The sequence below is a fragment of the Orcinus orca genome, chromosome 2 (genome assembly GCF_937001465.1).
Source record: "Orcinus orca chromosome 2, mOrcOrc1.1, whole genome shotgun sequence".
In the NCBI taxonomy this organism is placed as follows: Eukaryota; Metazoa; Chordata; class Mammalia; order Artiodactyla; family Delphinidae; genus Orcinus; species Orcinus orca.
Window position 1 is genome coordinate 13,883,953 of NC_064560.1, and position 26,183 is coordinate 13,910,135.

The 26,183-nt window shown below is 39.6% G+C and overlaps 1 protein-coding gene across 15 annotated transcripts in view; it reads right to left on the minus strand.

The window, feature by feature from the left end:
• The window catches only part of MLLT10 (MLLT10 histone lysine methyltransferase DOT1L cofactor), a 250,590-nt gene that overhangs the window by 212,189 nt on the left and 12,218 nt on the right, over positions 1-26,183 (minus strand). The window contains exon 1 of one of the 15 annotated variants that reach the window (XM_033407842.2): positions 20,552-20,730. The exons of the other annotated variants lie outside the window; for them this stretch is intronic. The gene's annotated coding sequence lies outside the window, so the exon portion shown is untranslated. Of the gene's footprint in view, positions 1-20,551; positions 20,731-26,183 lie in introns of those variants that run through there. 15 annotated transcript variants of the gene reach the window in all.

Consider the following 26,183-nt stretch of genomic DNA (forward strand, 5'->3'; position numbering starts at 1 on the left):
CCAATGCAGCCAAAAGGAAATAATTAAAATAAATAAATTTATAAAAAAGAAAAAAGGAAATACAAATCAACACCACAATGAGATACCACGAGGATGGCTAAAATCAAAAGATAAACAAATCCTGTTAGCAAGACTGTGGAGAAATCAGAACCCTCATATATCGCTGATGGGAGTTTAAAATGGTGTGGCTGCTTCGGCAGTTCCTCAAAAAGTTAAACACAGTTACCACATGGGTCAAAAATTCCACACCCAAAAGAAATGAAACCATACATTTACACAAAAAACATGTATGGAAATGTTCAAAACAGCATTATTCAGAATAGCTAAAATATAGATAAAATCTAAATGCCGATCAACTGAGTGAACAAATAAAATGTGCCAGATCCGGACAATGGAATGTTATTCAACAAAAAAAAGGAATAAAGTTCTAATACATGCTAAAACATGAGTGAACCTTAAAAACATTTTGCTAAAAGCAAAAAGCCGCTCACACAAAGTCACCACACAGTGTATGACTCCATCTATATGAAATGTCCATTCCTTTCAAGTGACTATGGTACATTCACCACAAAATAAGACACAATGAATTAAAAGGAATGAAATCATACGAAGGCAACTTCCCTGGTGGTGCAGTGGTTAAGAATCCGCCTGCAACACAGGGGCCATGGGTTCCAGCCCTAGTCTGGGAAGATCCCACATGCCATGCAGCAACTGAGCCCGTGCGCCACAACTACTGAGCATGCGCTCTAGAGACAAGCCACAAATACTGAGCTCGCATGCTGCAACTACTGAAACCCACGGGCCTAGAGCCTGTGCTCCACAACAGGAGAAGCCACTGCAATGAGAAGCCCGTGCACCTCAACAAAGCCCACGAGCAGCAGCCAAGACCAACGCAGCCAAAAATAAAATTAAAAAAATAAGGAAAGAAAGAAATCTTACAAAGTATGTTCCCTGACCATGCTAGGGGAAAAAGCTATAAAATTAATTAATAACCTAAGATTTCACCTAAAGAATCTACAAAGGTGCAAACTAAACCCAAAGTGAGAAGAAGAAAGTAAATAGTAAAGAGCAGAAAAAGATGAGATAGAAACACTAAAGAAAATTTTAAATCAAAGACTGTCCTTTGGAAAAATAAAGTTGATAAACTTCTAGCTAATTTAAAACATACACAAAAATTACCAATATCAGGAATAAAGGAGGAATTATCACTATAGAACCCACAGATACTAAAAAACCAAAGATTATTAACTTTACACTAACCAATTCAACAACTTAGATGAAATGGAAAAATGCCTTGAAAAATACAATTTACCAAAATTGACAAGATGAAACAAAATTTGAAGAGCCCTTAAGTTGAATCCATCATCAAAATCCTTCCTCAAGGGCTTCCCTGGTGGCGCAGTGGTTGAGAGTTCGCCTGCCGATGCAGGGGACACGGGTTCATGCCCCGGTCTGGGAGGATCCCACATGCTACAGAGCGACTGGGCCTGTGAGCCATGGCCGCTGGGCCTGCACGTCCGGAGCCTGTGCTCGGCAACGGGAGAGGCCGCGGTAGTGAGAGGCCCGTGTACCGCAAAAAAAAAAAAAAAAAAAATCCTTCCCCAAAATACAACTCTAGGCTCAGATTTTTTCACTGGTAAATTCCATCAAACACCAAGGAGAAAACAGAATCGATCTCACACAAACACTTCTAGAAAATAGACTACTTCTGAAATCATTTTCTAAGTTCAGCACAAAAAATACTAATGAATATACCAATACTACCAAAACCTAAAAAGAAACTACAAAAAAAATTACAGACTAACATCTCTGAAGTACACAGATGCAAAAATATTTAATAATAATACTAGCAATGTAAATACTGCAATACAAAAAAAGAATAATACACCATGACCAAGCAGAGTTTATCCCAGGAATACAAGGTTGATATAACATATGAAAATATTAATTCTGCAAAAACATCACATAATCATCTCGAAAGATGCAGAAAAGGCATTTGACAAAACAACATCCACTCATGTCATAAACTGTCACAAAACTAGGAAGAGAAGAGATCCTACTCAACCTGTTAATCATACCTTTTCATTCTGTATTTTTGATACTTGGAGGCCTTGCTGACCCTGGAGGGCTGTCCCTCCCAAGGCTAGCTAATTCCTGGAGATAGCAAACAACTCCCCAGCTTGCTTTCATATGCAAACCAACCAACTCAAAGCTCATACCCCCAACCATCTCTATCTATTTTACACTGGCTATTATATTCCCCTGCCCTAATCACCCCAGGGCCAGGTACCAGACAACTAGGGGCAGGCCCCATACCCCAAAGCCCTTGATATTATTCAAACTAGACAATCCTAAACCTGATTACAAGTTCTTCACTATTTCTTCCCACAGAAACCAAAATAAAGGCTCTTGCCTTTACTTTCCCCCCACCCCCACCCCGTTCACACCTGCTGCATCCTAATTAGGGTGCTTCCCCATGTGTCTTCCTAGGCTGTGGTATACCCGCCCTCCTCTGGGGAATCTGTGAGTATAACAAATTATCTTTTCAATGGCAATCATCTCCTGATCTGTTAGCCTTCCCTGCCATACTTAAGCAATAATAAAACCTGTATTTTAAAACAACCTGATAATGATCATCAATAAAAGTCTACAGCTCACATAATTAATGGCATAAAACTGAATGCTTTCCCCCAAAGAATGGGACCAAGACCTAAGTGCATGTGATAAGGGAAGAAAATAAAAATACAAATTGGAAAGAGGTAAAAAGCTTTATAACGTGATCACTATTAGAAAAATCGAATTAAATTGTCTACCAAAAAAACTCATAGAACCAACATGAGTTAAGGTTGTTAAGACACAAATCAATAAACATAAGTCAATTCTATTTCCATATACTAAGAATAACTAAAAATTGAATTCTTTAAAATACTCCCTCCAATAATATCAAATAACATGAAATATTTCTAAATAAAAATAACTTTAAAAACAAAAGACATGCAAAACCAAAGGCTGAAAACTACAAAACACTGCTCAGGAAAACACAAAGATGACCTAAATAAATGGAGAGATATGCCATACTAATGAACAGGAATATCTAACATTGTCAACATGTCAATTCTCCTCAAATTGATCTACAGATTCAAAGCAATTGCAATCATAATCCCATCAGCCTTTCAGAGAAATGCAAAAGCAAATATCAAACTTTTTATGGAAGTGCTAAGGACTTAGCAAAGCAATCTTGAAAAAGATGAAAAAGACTGAGACTTGCAAATCTGATTTCAAGACTTTCTATAAAGTGACAAATAATCAAAAGTTTGGTAATGATATAAGGACAAACAGATCAGTGTAACAGAATAAAGATTTCTGAAATCGAACCCACTTCTGCAGCCATGTAATGTTTCACCAAAGCAACCCAGTGAGGAAAGGAAACTCTTCTCAATAAAATAGTGCAGGGCTTCCCCAGTGGCACAGTAGTTAAGAATCTGCCTGCCAATGCAGGAGTCATGGGTTCAAGCCCTGGTCCGGGAAGATACCACAACTGGTGGGATCCCTTTAAAAAAAAAAAGATAAAATTCACAACAACTAAAAGAAAAAAAGACATATACAGAAGCAGGAAATTATACCCCATAATAAAACAAAAACCAAACCTTGAAAGGTCAATCTTGAAATGACAAGAAGAATTAGTATACAAGTCCTTTCAAACAATTATTATGAATACAGTTCATAAAGATCTTCTCTTAGTTGCCACAGAGCAACTAAGCCCATGCACCACAACTACTGAGCCTGCACTCTAGAGCCCGTGAGCCACAACTACTGAGCCCACATGCCACAACTACTGAAGCCTGCGCACCCAGAGCCCGTGCTCTGCAACAAGAGAAGCCCTCACTCGTCGCAACTAGAGAAAAGCCCACGTGCAGCAACGAAGACCCAATGCAGCCAAAAAATATTTTTTTAAGTTACATTTTCATAAAATGGTGCAGAAACAATTATGCAAAAAACCTATAAAACTTAATTTGAGATGCATCACAGACCTAAATATAAATTAGCAAAACCAAAAAGTTTTAGAGGAAACAAAGGAAATTACCTTCATGACTTCAGGGTTAGGCAAAAGTGTCTTAGCTCACAGTAAGCAATAACTATAAAAGAAAAAACTGATAAATTAGACTTCATCAGACTTAGACATTTCTGCTCATCAAAAGGCACAGTTAAGAAAATAAATAGGAAAAAACAGACTTGGAGAAAGTACTTACAAAACACTTATCTAACAGAGGACTGGTATCCAAGACATATAAGGACCTTCTGCAATGCAAAAAAAAAAAAAGAAAGAAAAAACAGACAAAGAAAAAATAAGGAGAGAAAGAAGGAAAAAGGCTAAAGCTTTAAACAAACTCTTCCCAAGAGAAACACATGAATGGTCAATAAGCAAATTAAAATGTGTTCAATATCACTGGTCAATATGAAAACACAAAATAAAACCACAATAATACCACTTCCAGTCAAGATGGAATGAAAGAGACCAGATTTAGCCTTCTGCATGAAATAATAAAAACCTAACAAAATGTATGAAACAATAATACTGAGGATTTTAGACATGTAACAAAAGACAGTGATCCCTGGGAGACAAGAAACAAATAACACAAGCATACATTTGCCCAGCTTACTGCCTTGAGAGTCTCCAGGCCGTGGAAGGAACCCAGGCAGAACCTGTGGGCTCCCCAAGTTGAGGAAATGGAGCTGGGAGTCCAAGGAAGCCAAGGTGGCTAGAGCTCACAAGGGAGACCAGCACTGAGTAGAAAGCTGGAGAGAGAGAGAAAAATGAAGAGATCTACAGAGGCTCACCCTACAATATGTTGAGTAACTAATCAGCACTTGGGTGTGAGAGAACTATTCAAGGCCAGGGAAAGAACCACCAAATATTTAGAAGTGACAGCACCCACACCTCACACAAGGATACAAATAATGGCTGTTCTCGAGAGCCAGAATAGAAAACCAACTAATTCATACTGCATTAGAGTACTAAGAAGCATAATGCCTCAGAAGGAGGGGAAAAATTAACCTAGACTAAACCTAGCTCTGGTCCATTCAAACAAAACATAAAAGCAAGACCCAAAAGCAACAAACTGTTTTCCAGTAACTTAACCATGTCATAGAACAAAGTCCAAAAATATTTTTAGGCATACTTTATAAAACAGAGAATCTAACAAGATAAAATTCACGGCCTTTCTCACCTTCTGAGATGGCCCACACTCCGCCTGTGAAGTGTGTTTCTCTCTAAATAAATCCACTTTTTACCTATCACTTTGTCTCTCACTGAATTCTTTCTGCGATGAGACATCAAGAACCTGAGCTTCATTAAGTCCTGAAACCAGTCATTCTACAGGAACTGAGACCCCCACACTCAGGTGGAGGGTGGCGACTACCTGCTGAGCACAAGCACTAGACCCCAGACTGTTCGGACCACAAAGTTGATGGTTAAGATTCCTAAAACACCACACTGTTACTTCACAACATATCAATGAGAAGAAAGTCATGAATCCTACAGCCTTCACCCCCAAATGTTGCCTTTAAAACTGCTCCCCTGAAAGCCACTGGGGACTTTGGGTCTTTTGAGCATGAGCTGCCTGTTCTCTTTGCATGGCCCTGAAATAAATTTTTCTCTGCTCCAAAAGAAAAAAAAAAAGATAAAATTCACAACAACTAAAAGAAAAAAAAAAAAAAAAGACATATACAGAAGCAGGAAATTATACGCCATAATAAAACAAAAACCATTCAAACCTTGAAATGTCAATCTTGAAAAGAGAAGAATTAGTATACAAGTCCTTTCAAACAATTATTATGAATACAGTTCATATGTTCAAGGAGACAGAGGAAATATTAAACTTGTTAAGTAGAAACATCAAATTAAAAAAAGTGAACTTCTAAAGATGAAAATCATTAAGGTCTAAGAGGAAAAACATACTGTATGAGATTTACAGCACATGAAACCAAGTAACAGTTACTAACCAAAATGAAACAGAAAAAAGTACTTTTAAAAAATGAATAGAGGGGCTTCCCTGGTGGCGCAGTGGTTGAGAGTCTGCCTGCCGATGCAGGGGACACGGGTTCGTGCCCCGGTCCGGGAAGATCCCACATGCTGCGGAGCGGCTAGGCCCGTAAGCCACAAAGGAGATAATACAGAAAAATATACTTGAAGAAATAACATCAACCATTTTCCAAATTTGATGAAAACTTAACAGCTAAGACAAAGCACTCTTTAAATAAACACCAAGCAATAAAAACATGAAGAAATGTAAACCAAAACATATTATGATCAAATCGCCTACAACCAGAAATAAAGATCTTTAAAGCAGCCAGAGAAAAAGGACATATTACATTACATACTGCAGAATCAAAGAAAATTGAAATGGTTATATTAATTTCATATAAAGTAGAATTAATAAAAATCAACAATATTGGGACTTCCCTGGGGGCACAGTGGTTAAGAATCCGCCTGCCTGTGCAGAGGACACAGGTTTGAGCCCTGGACCAGGAAGATCCCACATGCCGCGGAGCAAGTGGGCCAGTGCGCCACAACTACTGAGCCTGCTCTCTAGAGCCTGCGAGCCACAACTACTGAGCATGTGCCACAACTACTGAAGCCTGGGTACCTAGAGCCTGCGCTCCGCAACAAGAGAAGCCACCACAATGAGAAGCCCGCGCACCACAACAAAGAGTAGCCCCCACTCGCCGCAACTAGAGAAAGCCTGCACAAAGCAATGAAGACCCAATGCAGCCAAAAATTAAACAAAATAAAATTTTTAAATTTAAAATCAATAATATTATCACCAAAAAAAGAGGATCATTTCTCAAAGATAAAGGGTATAACTCATTAAGAAGATACGAAAAATCCAAAACATTTATTCACCTAATAACAGCTTCAAAAAACATAAAGTAAAAATAACAGAACTATAAGAAGAAAAGTTCCACAATTATATTTGGAGATTTCAACAAACTTCTCTCAATAATTGATAGAACCAATAAACATAAAATCAGTAACGATACAGAAGTCTTGAACAATACTATCAACCAGAAAAATAGCATCAACCAAACTGATGTTAAGTGACATTTATAGAACACTAATACAAACTAGCACAATATTCTGTTCAAGGACATAGGGAACATTTACCAAGACCAATCATATTCGGACCATGAAACATCTCTTATATTTAAAAGATTTTAAGTCATAAAAAGAATTTTCTCTGACCATAATGTAATTAATTTAGAAATAAATGATGGAAAAATCTCAATATTTGGAATCCAAATATACCTCTAAATAACCAATGGGTCAAAGAAGAAATCCAAAAAGAAAATATACAGTATTTTTAAATAAATGAAAATGAAAAAAAAAATTTACTGAACTTTGTGGAAGGCAGTTAAAAGCAATAAATGAGGGGGAAATTTATAGCACTAAATGCCTGTTTTCTAGAAAAGAAACAACTCAAATCAATAACTTCACCTTGCACCTTACAAACCTAGATAAGCAAAGAATAAAGATCAGAACAGAAATCAATGTAATATAAAACAGAAAAGACAAAGGACTTCCCTGACTCTGCCATTCCACTGCAGGGGGCGTAGTTCAATCCCTGGTCAGGGAAGTAAGACCCCGCATGCCGCAAAAAAACAATACAGTGAACGATGAAATCAAAGGCTATACTTCATCCATTTCTGGGAGGATGGAATAGAAAGAAGTACTTTTTCCTATTCCTCCTACTAAGTACAAGCAAAAACTGTGAACACTAAAAATAAAATAAATATATTCTGAAAGGTGGTGAGAAGGCAAATTAACTAGAGACCACAGGACCCAAGAAACCAACATGGCAGTGAGCTCCCTGGACTTTCTTTTTGCCTAATATATCTCACTCTTGGTATGGAAGAATTCAGCAACCCAAAAGCACCACCAAGCAGAGCCCAAAAAAAAAGTCCCAATGAAAGGCTTCTCTCTCTAGACAAAGGACCAGGAAGAGGGCATAATAGGTAGAAAGAAAACTGTTAGACAGTAGCTGCTCATCACAGGAAAAACTGACGCTACCCACTCCTGCAATGGTCAAGTGGGGAACAAACCTAGACATCCACCTTTGTGATTCTATAAATCAGCTGAAGACTCCCACTGGAGTAGTGTAAGAGCAGGTCAAGTAAGGAATCAGAACTTTCATCCTCACTAACAGGTAATGAGCACCTTTCCCCATACTATTGATGAAGACAACACGGGAAGCCTGGACTTCCACCCCCATCTGGCAGTAATGAGGGAACCCACCCTGTCCTCACTGGTATGGTATCAGTAAAAGTCAAGCACAGAATCAGGCCTTTCACCAAAACACAGTGTTAAATGAGGCCACATCCACTGTGGAGATCAAGTATGGAGCCATAACTCCGAACTCTGCTTGGCATTAATAAGCAGTTTCCCTCAAATGTCAACAGAGGCCAAGTAGGAAACCTGAACTTCACCCCTACCTGCTATAAGGAGAAGGTGTCCTCACTCTTCCCGTCAGACAAATGTCAGAGAAAGAAAGCCAGGTAAAACAGGTTTATAAAAGATGCAAAGTCCCATAATACAAAAATGTTCAAGTTTCAATGAAAAATCAACATTGAGATGTTTGTAATCTTTTTGTTTGTGTTTTTTGGGTTTTGGCTGTGCAGTGGGGCTTGTGGGATCGTAGTTCCCCGACCAGGGATTGAACCCGCACCCTTGGCAGTGAAAGCACAAAGTCCTAACCACTGGACTGCCAGGGGATTCCAAGATGTTTGTAATTTTAACATCTGACATGGATGTTAGAATCATCTAATGAATATTTTAAAGCAGTGCTGATAAAAATTATTCAACACACAATTATGAACATAAAAATGAAAACTAGAAAACTTTAGCAAAAAATTGAAGATCTACGGAAGAACAAAATGGAAATTTTAGAACTGAAAAGTACAGTAAGAAAGAGCTCTCTGGGGGCTTCCCTGGTGGCGCAGTGGTTGAGAGTCCGCCTGCCGATGCAGGGGACACGGGTTCATGCCCCAGTCTGGGAAGATCCCACATGGCGTGGAGCGGCTGGGCCCGTGAGCTATGGCTGCTGAGCCTGCGTGACCAGAGCCTGTGCTCTGCTACGGGAGAGGCCACAAGAGTGAGAGGCCCGCATATCGCAGAAAAGAAAAAAAAATGCAAAATCAGTGAATGTAATCTACCATATTAACAGGCTAAAGGAAAAAGATTACATGCATCAATTGATGCAGAATAATTAACAAAATTCAGCACCCATACATGACTTTCAAAAAGCTGAGAATAATAGGAAAATAGGTAAATTTCCTCAACTGCATATAGAACATCTACAAAAAAACCTACTTAGTGACATCCTACTTAGTGATTTGCATCACTGAGTGAATGCCTTCCCCCTAAGGTCAGAAAAAAGTATGTCCACCCTCAACAATCTTAATGAACATGGTGCTGAAATTTCTAGTCAAAACAATTAGGGAAGCATAAAAGGGCATATAAATTGAGAAGGAAGAAATAAAAATAACCCTATTTGCAGATGACACAATAATCAGAAAATAAAACTCCCAGAATAAGTAAATTCAACAAGGTCATAGGATGCAAGGTACATATAAAAATCAGTTGTTATTTCGAAACACTACCAATAAATGCGTGGACACCAAAATTAAACATACAACATTATATACAATTGCTTCCCACAAAATTAAATACTTATAAATCCACAAAACATGCACAGGACTTATAGACTGAAAACTATGCCAAACTGAACAACAACAACAAAAAAAAAAACAAGGAAGACCTAAATAAATGGAAAAACACAGAACGTTCATGGATTAGAACACTCAACAGAGTAAAGATGTCAGTTCTCCACAAATTGATATTCAGTTTAATGGTATCCTATCAAAATTCTAGCAAGATTTTTGGACAGATAAAGACAGGTTATTCTAAAATATACTTTTTTTGGCTGCTTTGGGTCTTCATTGCTGCGTGCAGGCCTCCTCTAGTTGCAGCAAGCAGGGACTACTCTTTGTTGCGGTGGCTTCTCTTGTTGCGGAGCACGGGCTCTAGGCGCGCAGGCTAGCGGGCTCAACAGTTGTGGCACACGGGCTTAGTTGCTCCGCAGCACGTGGGATCTTCCTGGACCAGGGCTCGAATCTATGTCCCCTGCATTGGCAGGCGGATTTTTAACCACTGCGCCACAAGGGAAGTTCCTACACATATTTGTAAAAACCAACAATGCGGACTTCCCTGGTGGCGCAGTGGTTGGGGGTCCGCCTGCCAATGCAGGAGACACAGGTTTCGGCCCTGGTCCAGGAGGACGCCACGTGCTGCGGAGCGGCTGAGCCCCTGCGCCACAGCTGCTGGGCCTGCACTCTGGAGCCCGCGTGCCACGGCTACTGGGCTCGCATGCTGCAGCTGCTGAGGCCTGCGTGCCTGGAGCCCATGGTCCGTGGCCGGGGAGGCCACCGCAGTAAAAGGCCCGCGCACCACGGCGGGGAGTGGCCCCCGTTCACCGCAGCTGGAGGGGGCCCATGCGTGGCAGTGAGGACCTAACGCAGCCAAAAATAAAATTAAAAATAAATAAGGACTTCCCTGGTGGCGCAGTGGTTAAGATTCCGCCTGCCACTGCAGGGATCGAACATGGTTTCGATCCCTGGTCCAGGAAGATCCCACATGCCATGTAGCAACTAAGCCCGTGCGCCACAACTACTGAGCCTGCACTCTAGAGCCCAAGCACAACAACTACTGAAGCCCACACACCCTAGAGCCCATGAGCAGCAGCTACTGAGCCCACGCACTGCAACTACTGAAGCCCAAACGCCTAGAGCCCATGCTCCACAACAAGAGAAGCCACTGCAATGAGAAACCCGCACACAGCAACAAAAGAACAGCCCCCGCTCGCCACAACTAGAGGAAGCTTGTGCACAGCAACGATGCCTCAACGCAGCCAAAAATAAATTTAAAAATTTAAAAAAAAGAAAAAGAAAAGAACACAAACAACAAATGTTGGTGAGGATGTGGAGAAAATGGAACCCTTATGCATCGTTAATGGGAAGGTACATTGGTGCAGCCACTGTGGTAAACAGTATGGCGGTTTTTAAAAAAACTAAAAATAGAACTACCATATGACCCAGCAATTCTACTCCTAGATATACACCTGAAGAAAATAAGAACACTAATTTGAAAAGATATTTGCACCCCAATGTTCACAGCAGCATTATTTACAATTGCCAAGATACAGAAACAACCTAAGTGTCTATCAACATGAATGGATAAAGAAGATGTGACACATACATTACACACACACATATACATGTATATATATATATACCATGCAACACTACTTGGCCATAAAAAAGAATGAAATCTTGCCATTTGCAACAACATGGATGGACCTGGAGGGTATTGTGCTATGTGAAACAAGTCAGAGAGAGAAAGACAAATACTGTGTGCTTTCACTTATATGTGGAACCTAAAAAACAAAACAAATTAATGAATATAACAAAACAGAACAGACTCAGATGCAGAGGAAAAACTAGCGGTTACCAGTGGGGAAGGGCAAGACAGGGGTAGGGAATTAAGAGCTACAAACTACTATGTATAAAATAAATAAGCTACAAGGATATAATTGCACAACACAGAAAATATAGCCAATATTTTATAATAACTATAAATGAAGTATAACCTTTAAAAACTGTGAATCACTATGTTATACACCTGTAACTCACATAATATTATATATCAACTATACCTCAACAAAAAACAATAATTAAAAATATATATATATAAGTAGTTACAAGGGACTAAGCCTGGGGGCAGAAAGGAAACAGGTGTAGCTGTAAAAAGAGTACCATGAGGGATCCTTGTGGTAATGGATATATTCTGTTTGTTAACTGCATCAATTTCAATATCCTGGTGGGGATACCATCCTACAGTTCTTCAAGATGTTATTAGCATTGGGGAAAATGGATAAATGGAAACTGGGTAAATAGTAATTATATTATTTCTTACACCTGTATGTGACTCTACATTTGACACAAAAGGTTTAATTTAAAAATAATTGTAGGGACATCCCTGGTGGCGCAGTGCTTAAGAATCCACCTGCCAATGCAGGGGACACAGGTTCAAGCCCTGGTCCGGGAAGATCCCACATGCTGCAGAGCAACTAAGCCCGTGCACCACAACGACTGAGCCTGTGCTCTAGAGCCCGTGAGCCACAACTACTGAGTGTGCGTGCTGCAACTACTGAAGCCTGCATGCCTAGAGCCCATCCTCGGCAACAAAATAAGCCACTGCAATAAGAAGCCCGTGAAGCACAACAAAGAGTAGCCTCTGCTTGACGCAACCAGAGAAAACGCACACGCAGCAACGAAGACCCAATGCAGCCATAAATAAATAAATAAATTTATTTAAAAATATAATAATAATAATTGTAGGGGACTTCCCTGTTGGCACAGTGGTTAAGAATCCGCCTGCCAATGCAGGGGACACGGGTTCGAGCCCTGGTCCAGGAAGACCCCACATGCCGTGGAGCAACTAAGCCCATGCACTACAATTACTGAGCCTGCACTCTAGAGCCCATGAGCCACAACTACTGAGCCTGCATGCTGCAACTACTGAAGCCCACACGCCTAGAGCCCATGCTCCGTAACAAAAGCCACCACAATGAGAAGCCTGCGCGCTGCAATAAAGAGTAGCCCCCGCTCACCACAACTAGAGAAACCCCACACAGCAACGAAGACCCAATGCAGCCAAAAATAAAATAAATAAATAAATAAAAAGTTTTTTAAAAAAAAATATTGATTAAAAAAAAAAAATTGTAGGGACTTCCCTGCTGGTCCAGTGTTAAAGAATCCGCCTTCCAATGCAGGGGACGTGGGTTCAATCCCTGGTCAGGGAACTAAGATCCCACATGCCACGGGACAACTAAGCCCGCACACCGCAACTACCAAGCCCTCACACCTCAACTAGAGAGGCTGCACACTGCACGCTACAGAGCCCACACGCTCTGGAGCCCGTGCACCACAACTAGAAAGAGAAAACACACCACAACTAGAGAGAAGCCCACACGCCTCAACGAAGATCCCGCATACCACAACTAGGACCCAATGCAGCCAAAAAATAATAAATAAAATAAATAAATAAAATATAATTATAAACGAACAATCCGAAAAGAAAATTAAGAAAACAATTAACTGCATTTATAAGACCATCAAAAAAGAAAGAAAGAAAATCTTGGGAATAAACTTATCCAGAGGCAAAAAACTTATACACTGAAAACTACATAATGTTGCTGAAAAAAATTAAAAGTGACACAAATAAATATAAGTTCAGACTGGAAGAATGGTAATATGTCATCACTATCCAAAGTGATCTACAGATTCAATGCAATTGATACCAAAATCCCAAGAACATTTTACGCAGAAATAGAAAAATTATTCCTAAAATTCGTTTGGAATCTCAAGGAACCCTGAATAGACACTAAAATCATGAAAATGAAGAACAAAGTCAGAGGACTCACACTTCCTGATTTCAAAACTTACTGCAAAGCTACAGTAACCAAAGTGGTCTGTACAGGCATAAAGGCAGACATAATCAAAGAGAATAGAGAGCCCAGAAATAAATCCTTGCACGTACTACGGTCAAATGACTTTTGATAAGGACGCCAAACCATTCAATGGGGGAAAATCACCTTTTCAATAAATGATGCTAGGAAAACTGGATATTCACATGCAAAACAATAAAGTTGGACTCTTACCTTACACCATATACAAAAATTAACCCAAAACGGATCAAAGACCTAAATAAATGTTAAGGGCTAAAACTTAAAAAACACTTAAAAGAGAAAATGTTAAAAAAAAAAAAAAAAAGAGAGAGAGAGAAAGAAAATGTAAGGGAAATCTTCATGACACTGGATATGGCAATGATTTCTTGGACATGACACCAAAAGCACAGGCATCAAAAAACAAAAATAGATAAACTGAACATCATTAAAATTAAAACTTTTGTGCATCAAAGAACATCAGCCTAAGAATGAAAAAACCCACAGAATAGGAGAAAATATTTGTAAATCGTATATCTGATAAGGGTCTAGATCCAAAACTAGATAAAGAATTCTTACAATTCAACAACAAAAAGACAAACAACCCAAATACAAAATGGGCAAAGAATTGAATAGGCATTTCTCCAAAGACTTACAAATGGCCAAAAAGCACATGAAAAGACATTCAGCATCACTAACCATTAGGGAGATACAAATCAAAACCATAAGGAGGTAATACCACTTCATACCATTAACATGGTTATTATCAAAAAAATGAGCTGGAGGGGATGTGGAGAAATTGGAACCCTCATGCATTGCCAATAGGAACGTAAAACAGTGCAGCCATGGTGAAAAACATTTTGGCAGTTCCTTGGAAAGTTGAACATAGAATTACCATATGATCCAGCAATTTCACTCCTAGTATATATCCCAAAAAAACTGAAAAGAGGGACTCAAGTAGATACCTGTACACCAATGTTCATAGTAGCATTATTCACAATAGTCAAAAGGTAGAAACAATCCAAGAGTCCATCAAAGCATGAATGGATAAATAAAATGTGGTACATACATAAAATGGACTATTATTCAGCCATAAAAAGTAAACTCTGACGCATCTACAAAATGGATGAACATTAAATGCTTTAATAACTAAGTGAAATAAAGGACAAATATTGCATGATCCCACTTAAATGAGGCATCTATAGCAGACAAATTTCATAAAATAGAAACTAGAATACTAGAAGTTACCAGGGGCTGGGGAGAGGGTGGTAGGGGGATTTCTTTAATGGGTACAGACTGTCTGTTTGGGATGATGAAAAAGTTCCAGAAATAGATACTGGTGATGGTTGTAAAACATTATGAATGTACTTAATGCCACTGAACTGAATTGCATACTCAAAGATAGTTAAAATGGTAAATTTTTTGTTGTATACATTTTATCAGAATTAAAAAAGAAAACCTAACAACTAGACATTACTATGTTCATAGATTGAAAGATTCAAAACTGTAAATAGATGTCTCAAATTGATTTACAGAATCAATGCAAAACTAATCAAAACACTAAATGGATTTTTCATGGAACAATAAGATTCTAAATGGTTATCAAATGCAAAGAGCAAGAGGCAAAATATTAAAAAGAAGAAAAAGACAAGAGGGAAATACTAATTTTATCTGACATATGTCCAGACTTTAAAAAGCTAGAGTAAAAAAGAAAAGTAGAAGCTAGAGTAATTTTAAAACTGGTATCGGCATAAAGAACAGAACAGCAAGTCCAGAAACAAATATACACATATATGAAACTGCTAATTCATGACACAGTGGCACAGTACAGCAAAAGTGGAAAGAATGGTGTTAAAGTAACTGGATGTTCCTCTTTAACATAATATGTAATATACATTATGTGTACAATATGTATAAAACATATAAATATATAATGTACGTAAAATAAATACGTTTTTCCCCCATTTCATTCTATACATAAAATCAAATCCAGATGAGTTGGTTACAGACCTAAATGTAAAAAGCAGTTAAAAAAAATAATTCTTTTATAGGAAAATCATTTCATGCCCTCAAGTTAGTAAAAGATTTAACAGGTTGCAAAAAACACTAAGCACCAAAAAAAAAAACCCTGAGAACAAAAAAAACCCACCTGAAAATTTTGACTACAGTGAAATTGAGAACTTTGCATTAAAAGGATAAAAAAATGAACCACTGACACAGAGAAGCCATCTGCAAGTCACAAGTAAGAAAATCTTAATGGACTATAAATATACAAAAAGGGTTTCACCATCATTAGTAATCATGGAATTGCAAAGTAAAAACCACAGTGAGACTACCAAAATGACTAAACTTAAAAAGACTGACATACTAAGCACTGGGTAAGGATGTAGAGCAAAAAAGCCATTCACTGGTGGGAAAGTAAAGTGAAATAACCACTTCTAAAAAAGGAGTGGCCTCCCTGGCAACCCAGCAACTCCACCTCTTCGTACATATCCTAGAGTAACATTTCTCAAGCTTTTTTGACCACGAACCACTCTAAGAAATATGTTTTATACTGCAACCCCACTACACAGAATACTAAAACTGCACTGTCAATTTTTTTCTGCTCTAGTTCATTTTTTAATGCTGGTTGCTCCCCACTAAATTGATTTTATGACCCTTTTTGGAGCAACCCCAGCAGTTTGATTAGTAGTGAGCTGAATTCCTGCAAATGTACAAGAATATTCACAAAAGTGTTCATAAATTGCAAAACACAGACAAAAATCTACATGGCCATCAACAGGAGAATGGACACTGGTGTAATTCAAATGCTGAAATCATGGAACAAAAGAAATTAATAAACTACAGCTATATGCATCAAATAGATGAATCTCAAAAACAAAATGTAAATCAAAAAAATCAATACAGCATTACTCCATTCACATGAAGTTCAAAACAGCCACAACTAAATAAAATACTGTTTAGAAGTAAAGGAAGAACAATTAACACAAAATTCAGCAGTTTCTCCCTCAGGTGAAGAGAGGAATGTGCTCAAAGGGAGGCACACAAGAGTCAAAGGTATGGGCAAAATGCTCTCTTTATTAAGCTTGGTCGCTAAATATATGAATACTGACTTTATTATTTTAAGTGTCCATATACTGGGTACACCCTCTTTTCTTTGCATCACAGATCTTACAATTAAAAATAAGTAAAAAAAATAAAATAAAATAAGTGATGAGGGGCTTCCCTGGTGGCACAGTGGTTAAGAATCCACCTGCAATGCACGGGACACTGGTTTGAGTCCTGGTCCGGGAAGATCCCACATGCCATGGAGCAACTAAGCCTGGACGCCACAACTACTGAGCCTGCGCTCTACAGCCTGCGAGCCACAACTAATGAAGCCCGTGCGCCTAGGTCCCATGCTCCGCAACAAGAGAAGCCACCACAATGAGAAGCCTGCACACCGCAACGAAGAGTAGCCCCCGCTTGCCGCAACTAGAGAAAGCCCGCGCACAGCAACGAAGACCCAACACAGCCAAAAATAATCTTTTAAAAATAATAATAGGTGATGAAAATTCTACACATAAACACACACAAGTGAGAAAAGTAAATTAAAATGCACAGGGTTGGTCCAAAGAAATTAGGAGTCTTTGAATATGAGTAAAATATCAATACTCTTACGGTTTATAATGCACAACTATTTGTGCAAAGGACAAAAGAAATATATTTTGACATACATTATCCATATATCAAAGAAACACAAAGGATGGAGTGTGTTTGGCTGAGAAAACTAGCACTTCCCCCCAAAAGTCAGTCGCCAAAAGCACTCAAACATCCATAAATATTAATCATATGTTGCCAAAGAAGTGAAGATAAAAAAAGCTTCTGGAAAGTCCTTTTTATTTTTTTTTAATTTATTTATTTATTTTTGCCTGCATTGGGTCTTCGTTGCTGCACACGAGCTTTCTCTAGTTGCGGCGAGCTGGAGCTACCCTTTACTGCGGTGAGCGGGCTTCTCACTGCGGTGGCTTCTCATCTTGCGGAGCACGGGCTCTAGATGTGCGGGCTTCAGTCATTGTGGCACATGGGCTCAAGTAGTTGTGGCACACGGGCTTAGCTGCTCCATGGCATGTGGGATCTTCCCGGACCAGGGCTCGAACCCGTGTCCCCTGCGTTGGCAGGCAGATTCTTAACCACCGCACCACCAGGGAAGCCCTGGAAAGTCTTAAGTGAAATGAAACTTTCATGTACAGAGATACAGCTCATCTAAACTACCCCATCCTAATTTGTTTTTTTTTGGCCACACAGCACGGCGGAACTTCCCCAACCAGGAATCAAACCCTGTGCCCCTTGCAGTGGAAGCGTGGAGTCTTAACCACTGGACCACCAGGGAAGTCCACGCTATCCTAATTTTAAAGACAAAAGGAATCAGCTAGGAACTACGGGGGTTAAAACGTACACATACAATAGCAGAAACTAATGAACCTCAGAAATGATCCAAACATGAGGGAATAGTGTCCTTATTATTGATAATATACTTCCTAATCCTACCATATTGATGCTATTTCACTTTCTCCTATCCTAAAATAACACCAAGGACTTCCTTGGTGGCACAGTGGTTAAGAATCTGCCTGCCAATGCATGGGACAGGGGTTCAAGCCCTGATCCGGGAAGATTCCACATGCCGCGGAGCAACTAAGCCTGTGCGCCACAACTACTGAGTCTGTGCACTCTGGAGCCCACATGTCACAACTAGAGAGAAGCCCACATGCCACAACCAGAGAAGCCCACACCCCGCATCGAAAGATCCCACATGCCGCAATGAAGATCCTGCATGCCGCAACTAAGACCCGATGCAGCTAAATAAATAAATAAATAACATCATCTCTGGAGAGCCCATAAATAAATAACATCATCTCTGGAGAGCCCAGGGTTCAAAACCTGGCTTACCCATTTTTATGTGACCCTGAACAAATCATTAAACCTCTTTGCCTCAAGTTGCCTCCTCATTAAAAAAATTGAGATTAAAATAGTACCTCTAATTTCATTGTCCTGTTGAGAGGGTGAAGTGATGTATTCCTCTGTATTAAGCACCTGACACTACTTGGCACGTTATTAGAGCTCCATGACATTTTGCACATGAGGAAACTGAGGCTTACGAGATAAAATTGCACAGGCATAAATCTAGTCCGTCTGACTCCAAAGCCCATGATCTTAACACTACTACCATACTACTTGGATATCTCTGCATGAGATTATGGATTTTTTTTTTTTTTTGCGGTACGTGGGCCTCTCACTGCTGTGGCCTCTCCCGCCGCGGAGCACAGGCTCGGGACGCGCAGACTCAGCGGCCACGGCCCACAGGCCCAGCCGCTCCGCGGAACCTGGGATCCTCCCGGACCGGGGCACGAACCCGCGTCCCCTGCATCGGCAGGCGGACTTTCAACCACTGCGTCACCAGGGAAGCCCTGGATTATGGATTTTTTTTTTCCAGTTATCTTTCTTTCTTTCCCTAATTATCAAAAATGAGTAGGCCTGCACTATACTAAAATCAGAGCAAAATTTTTTTTAGAAGATAACAAATACTCTGCGCTTTGGGAGTCAGAGAACAGAAAAGCACTTGTAGCATCTGAAAATAAAATGCTGAAGTAATCTTTTGGGGTTATCTGTCTATTCATGGCTATGTGGAGGATACAGTGCAGAAAGTGAAAATAGGAGGGGTAGGGACAAGACAGATGGAAAAAGAAAAATTTACATCATGTTAGGGCAGCTATAATTTCTACTTGTCTCTAGAGCAATACCACCATAAATTTCTGACCCTACTATGTAACTACAGAACTAAATTTTTTATTGTTGGGGCCGGGGGGCGGTGGGGGAGGTTACCCAGCCATACCCTGTGCACATGTGTGAGAGTGGAAATACTGTGGACCTGACAAAAGAATTTTCACTGCACCAACAGTTAAGTAACACTATAGGAGATTGGGAAATAACAATCATATTTGCTTTATAGGAGATAATCTTGAAATGTTGGGGAGGGGGACAGTACTGGAAGGAGAGAGGTAAAAAGACAAGGGAGAAAAGTTCACTCTGAAAGTGTGTAATATGCTACCTTTTTGTAGAAAAGGAAGAAAAACAAGAGTCTATATATGTAGAAATATATACATACATGAATAAACTAGAAAAATGAATTAAAAACTAGTAACAACAGAGAAAGATGGAAAGCTAAACTGGGCAAATAAGAGGCAGGTTTAGGAAGAATTTTCACTGTGTATCTTTTTATATTTTTTGAGCCATGTCAATATATTATCTAACCAAAAGTTACATAATTTAAGCTGTTGAAATAATCTAGACAAAAAAATAATCAAGATTATGTCAGTGACTACAGAAGTAGAGAAATTAAATTTAAGATGCCTAGGATATCTAAACAGAGATATCCAAAAGCCAACTGCAAATATGGATCTAAAGACTAGAAAATTGTTCAGGTGATAGTGATGCCTCGAGGCATCCATCAGCATGCCTAAGTTTACCTAGTGTGAGGTAATCAAATAAACGGCCAGAAAAGTAATCATCTAACATAAATTTTAAACAAGTAAATAAGTAATGCCAAATAGGAATCCAAAAGGCAATGTTTAAAGAGGTACAAGTAGAAAACAGTTTATCAGAAGTTATGAGTAAAGAGAGTTGCAAGAAAGATGAGTGATCATAGTTTTAAATGCTGAAAGTAGATCAAGTATAATGAAAAGTGAAAAAAAATTTTTGAATTTGGCCATGTGAAGTTAATAGCAAAATCAACAGAGTGGGAGACTTAAGAGTCAAATGTAACAATGTGAAGAATGAATGAACAGCAATTTGTGATATTTTATTTACTTATTTATACCTAAAATTTTTTTCAGAAAAGGATTTGAGGCAGACTACAAATAAAGGACCTGTATTATAACAATAAAAAAAACAGAAAAATGAACAGTGAAAGCCAGTATGAGGGACATCCCCTGATTTAGGGAAACTGCTCTTACCCCTGACTCCAACTATGTAGTTCTAGTGAGGGTTGTCATTCATAGCACCCTCCCCACTCCAGCCACAGGGATGGTGGGTACATGATCCAAGACAGGCCAATCAGAGTCCTTCCCAGGATTCTTCAAGACAGCCCCTTCTTCTGGTAGAAGGGGCTAGGAAGATGAGAGCCAAGAGCTGCCAGCAGTCATGGTTCCAGCCTCATGAAGTAGAGAGTCTGTAGTATGAGAGAATGAAATCAACACGCAGAGAAACAGAGATAAGAGGTGAAGTCCTAAATCCCACAGGACGAGGAGGAGAAAACAAATATATCAATAATCAGATTAACATAGCTGATGTAACTAAAGACCAGATTTGGTTCTGGGCTGCCTGATAGCCAGAACAAAAAGAAAAACAGAATACGTATCATAGAGCTGTCAAAAAGGAGGAAATATACCAGATTCTAATGGGAGACACTTTTCCTTATGCTAAATTATTAAAAGAATCTCTTGTACATGGATTTTCATATAAGGGTCACTGAAAGACAAAACGGACAGTGTCCATAATGAGAATGTTACAGCAAATGCTGATTTCATATGCTACTGCTTAAAATGACAATTAAGGGACTTCTCTAGCAGCCCAGTGGTTGTTAAGACTCCTTGCTTCCACCGCAGGGGGCACGGGTTCAATGCCTGGTCAGGGAACTAAGATCCTGCATGCCACGCAGTGCGACCAAAAAAAAAAAAAAACAATACGATTAAGTTACACCTTAATCATTAAGCACAACTGGAAGGCTAGACCACAGTAGGCAGTTGAAGAAGCAGAGATAACAACTAATGGTTTTATTCTTCCAGGAAGCCTGCAAGTAAAAGGTGAAAAATGTAAAGGGAAAGTAAAATCCATGGGAAGATTGAAAACGACTGTGAGCTGCGTGGGAAAAAATCAAGTAAAAAGGACAGAGACTAAAAGGAAAAACAAGACCCTGGAAGAAGTGGGAAAAGACTACATCATGAGAACAGGCAGTTAATTCCACTTGAAAACGAACTCCTCTCCTTCCACTGGATGACATAAAAAGGGCAAAATCACAAATCACAAAAGGGAAACAAACATAAAGAAAGACAACAGTTCTAAAACTATGGAAGCTAAAAGGAAAAGAGTAGCAAATGACTTAGCAGATGAGAAAAGGCTGCTGCAGTAAGGCAAGTCCAAAAGCAACACGTCTCGGGCCACACGGCACCCCAGCTGAGGGACCTCAGGCGCCACATCACAGTGGTGGTGCATGCCCCTGAGAGGGACGGGTTCAAGTAGGGCTCAAAACACGAGGAGGGATAAGATAAAACCGGAAAGATAATCAACACCCCCCACACACAATCCCTTCTCTACACACTACCAGGTAACTCTCTCTCCCACAGCCGAGAAAACTGCACAAAGGGTAAGCAAAAGGAAATCTGGACCTGGAGACATCTGAGCAAAGGCATACTGAAAAATCTAGTTCTAGATCGTGAAATTCCAGCAACCAATGCCTCAAGGAATACTGGTAACCAGGTTGTGAATCCCAAACAGCTGACTGGAGGATTTTTCTCTGAATAAACTAACCAGTTGGTGGCATCCCAATAAAAGAACCCAGCTAGACACCTATAATGAAGCCAATCTGCCAACAATTTCTGCCACACACACAGAACTTCCAGTCACCTCATTAGGAGCTTGTCTTAAATTCAAATGTACGGCTACCAGTCACTAGATTTGTAAGCAAAGTCCGTAACAAGACAGGCCAAAACAAATGGTACAAAGGAACTCTGAGGAAAAGAGTCCCAGGAGCAGAAGAAAACTTCAGAACACTGAAACAAAACAAAAACAACCATCTGGTTAACATCCTCAGAGAATTAAGAGAAAATATTGCACTTAAGAAACAAAAGCAGAGGATAAAAAATAAACATTCAGAAAGCATAAAAGAGCCTCTGGAAATTAAAAGTATAATAGAATTTAGAAATTTAAGTGAAAGAATGGAAAATAAAGTAAGAAACTGCCTCAGAAAGTAAAACAGAAAGAAATAGACTAACTTAAATGCAAGATCAGTTCAAAAGGTCCAACATCCAAATAAAGAAAAATACAGAAAAAGCAAACAATGATAATAGAACTGAGGAACTGTCAAAAATAATTCCAAAAAATTCTCCCTTAACTCAACTCATGTTCCCTAACACAATTTACCAAATTGAAAGGGCCACTGTGTGCCCAGTACAATGAGTGAGGGACAGTACACTAACTACCATGAGAAATAGCTGGTAAACTGGCCACAGAAAACACACCAAATCCAGAGAGAACAATCACATATAAAGGATTAGAAATCAGAACTTCACTGGTCTTCTTAAAAGAAACACTGACAGCTAAAAAGTAATGGAGAAATACCTTCAAAATTTTGAAGGAAACTTATTTCCAACCAAGAAAGAATTCCATACTCAGGCAAACTATCCATCAAGTAAGATGGTAAAACTTTTTTCCTTTTTGGAATTTTATAATGTATAGAAAATTGCATTTATAGACTACCTGATTCATTAAACAAGTGGAAAATTACATGAAGTGACTAGAAAGTATGCAAAGATTTAGCCTTAAATAAAGAACACAAGGAAAATGAAAATACAAGACAATTATTAATCCCAGGGAAAAAAAAATTTAAAAAGAAAACAATCTTAGTATGCTTTTGGCTCAGAAATGAACAAAATACTTAAATAGTCATAATAACGTAAAATTTTCTGTTTAATACTCCTGACTTAACCAAAATTTGTGATATACTGAAAGACAACATCTAAAACTGATATGTCAAGAATAGCTGCTTCAGGCTTCCCTCATGGCACGGTGATTAAGAATCCACCTGCCAATGCAGGGGACACGGGTTCAAGCCCTGGTCCGGGAAGATCCCACATGCCACAGAGCAACTAAGCCCATGCACCACAACTACTAAGCCTGCGTGCTGTAACTACTGAAGCCCACGTGCCTAGAGCCTGTGCTCCACAACAAGACACCGCGATGAGAAGCCCGCACATCACAACAAAGATTGGCCCCTGCTCGCCACAACTAGAGAAAGCCCACGCACAGCAATGAAGACCCAGTGCCACCAAAAATAAATAAATAAAAATAAATAAATAAATTTATTTTTAAAAAAAAAAGAATAGCTGCTTCTACATTCCTCGTCAAGAGTCAAGCAGCAAGGTACTGTTTTACTGTGTGTGCAAAAGAATCTTTTGGTACTACTGACTGTGCATTTTTCACTTTGATAAACATAAAAATTAAATCTAAACAAAAAATGGAATAAATAGGTACAATGGGCAATGTATCAATGTACCCAATGTTTTCATTTCTCTTACTAGTTATGTAGGCAGGTTAGAAAAGGATACAAGCAAGTACTAAACACCTACTTCATGTCAGCTGTTATGCTAAGTTTTTCTCACAGTAAAAGAAAGCAATTCAAGAAGTGAGACAACGGAAATTGGCTATTTGCTATTTTATGTATGGTGGTAAGCACTAAATCTGTTAACTTTTTAAAATCACCTCTTTCAAAGCTATAGGAACTCAGGATGCTACACTGAATTTAAAAGCAAAGAGTAGACATGAATCATCAGTAAGTGAAAAAAACGTTAGCAAATGTTAAACTTTGAAGGCATTCTATTTAAAGTATATAGGCTGGGACTTCCCTGGCAGTCCAGTGGTTAAGACTTCGCCTTACAATGCAAGGGGGTGCAGGTTCGATTCCTGGTCAGGGAGATAAGATCCCACATGCCTCACGACCAGAAAACCAAAACATAAAACTGAAGCAATACTGTAACAAATTCAATAAAGACTTTAAAAGTGGTCCACATCAAAAACAAAATTTTAAATAAATAAATAAAGCATACAGGCTAAAAAGCTCGTACAGGAATAAAACGAAAAAAGTTATATATAATTTTTTTTTTTTAATTTTTGGCTGTATTGGGTCTTCGTTGCTGCACGCAGGCTTTTCTCTTGTTGCAGCAAGCAGGGGCTACTCTTCACTGTGGTGTGCAGGCTTCTCATCACAGTGGCTTCTCTTGTTGCAGAGCACGGGCTCTAGGCGCACGGGCTTCAGTAGTTGTGGCACACGGGCTCAGTATTTGTGGCTCGCAGGCTCTAGAGTGCAGGCTCAGTAGTTGTGGTACACAGGCTTAGTTGCTCCTCGGCATGTGGGATCTTCCAGGGCCAGGACTCAAACCCATGTCCCTACGTTAACCACTGCACCACGAGGGAAGCCCCTACAATACCTGTAGGAAGCCCCTACAATACCTGCGCGGAGCACAGGCTCCAGACACGCAGGCTCAGCGGCCATGGCCCACGGGCCCAGCCACTCCGCGGCATGTGGGATCCTCCCGGACCGGGGCATGAACCCATGTCCCCTGAATCAGCAGGCGGACTCTCAACCACTGTGCCACCAGGGAAGCCCCACAATACCTTTTTTAGACTGCCACTGAAGACGCCCCATCCTGGCTTCTTGTACTCTTAAGTCAGAGGTATATAAGATAAATAAATTGGAAAACAAATTTTTAATTATGTAGATAAAGGTAAATCTTCTTGTGGTACAAATAAAAAAGAACTTAAAAGCTAAAAGAATCAACATTAGTTCAAGCTGAGGCAGTCAATGAAGATACCTGATCTAATATATACCTTAGAGGCTGGGATTGACTATGACACCAGCACAGACCCTAGATGTGCTGTGTAAGGACAGGAAATGGAAAAGGCCAATCCTACCGAAGGGGAATCTATCTCAAAAAAACATGGACTGGACCACTAAGACTAGAGAAAATTGATTCAAGAGGATAACTCAGCTGGGAGGAGAACCACTTTCAACCTTGCCCTCCCTTCTTTCTGCCTGGAACACCTCTCTGCAGTCACAATGACTGTCATGCTGTGACCGTAGAACAATGCTGAAAATGAAAACTATCTGCTAAGGTTGGTATAGTAGAAAGAAAGAAAGTCTGATCCCTAAAGATTTCACAGAGGGACTTCCCTGGTGGTCCAGTGGTTAGGACTCCATGCTTCCACTACAGGGGGAACAGGTTCAATCCCTGGTCAGGGAACTAAGATCCCGCATGCCATGTGGTGCAGACTAAATAAATAAAGACCTCACAGAGCTATCATAAAAGCTTCAAAGGAGTTTCTCAACTCCTTTCAAATAAGAAATCAGTAAATTTGTAAATTGCTAATCTGTAGAAGCCAGATTAATCTGTAATCTGGTCTTTGTTACTAGTAGCCAAAAGCAATTCTTAACAGTTACAGAGCAAATGCAAAAACTTCCCTCAGTGGCACCTCCACAAACCCAGGTTAGAGGACCAGGAATCCCAAGAAAGAAAACAACGATTAGCTCACAGTCAAAAATTACAAAGTATGTGAAGACATCTACCACCACAGTTAAAAAACAAAAAAAATGAAAGAATTCCAGAATCTCTGAGAAATTTTAAAGTAAGTATGTTTTGGGGACTTCCCTGGTGGTGCAGTGGTTAAGAATCTGCCTGCCAATGCAGGGGACACGGGTTCGAGCCCTGGTCCGGGAAGATCCCACATGCCGCAGATGAACTAAGCCCAGACGCCACAACTACTAAGCCTGCACTCTGGAGCCCACGAGCCACAACTACTGAGCCCACGTGCCGC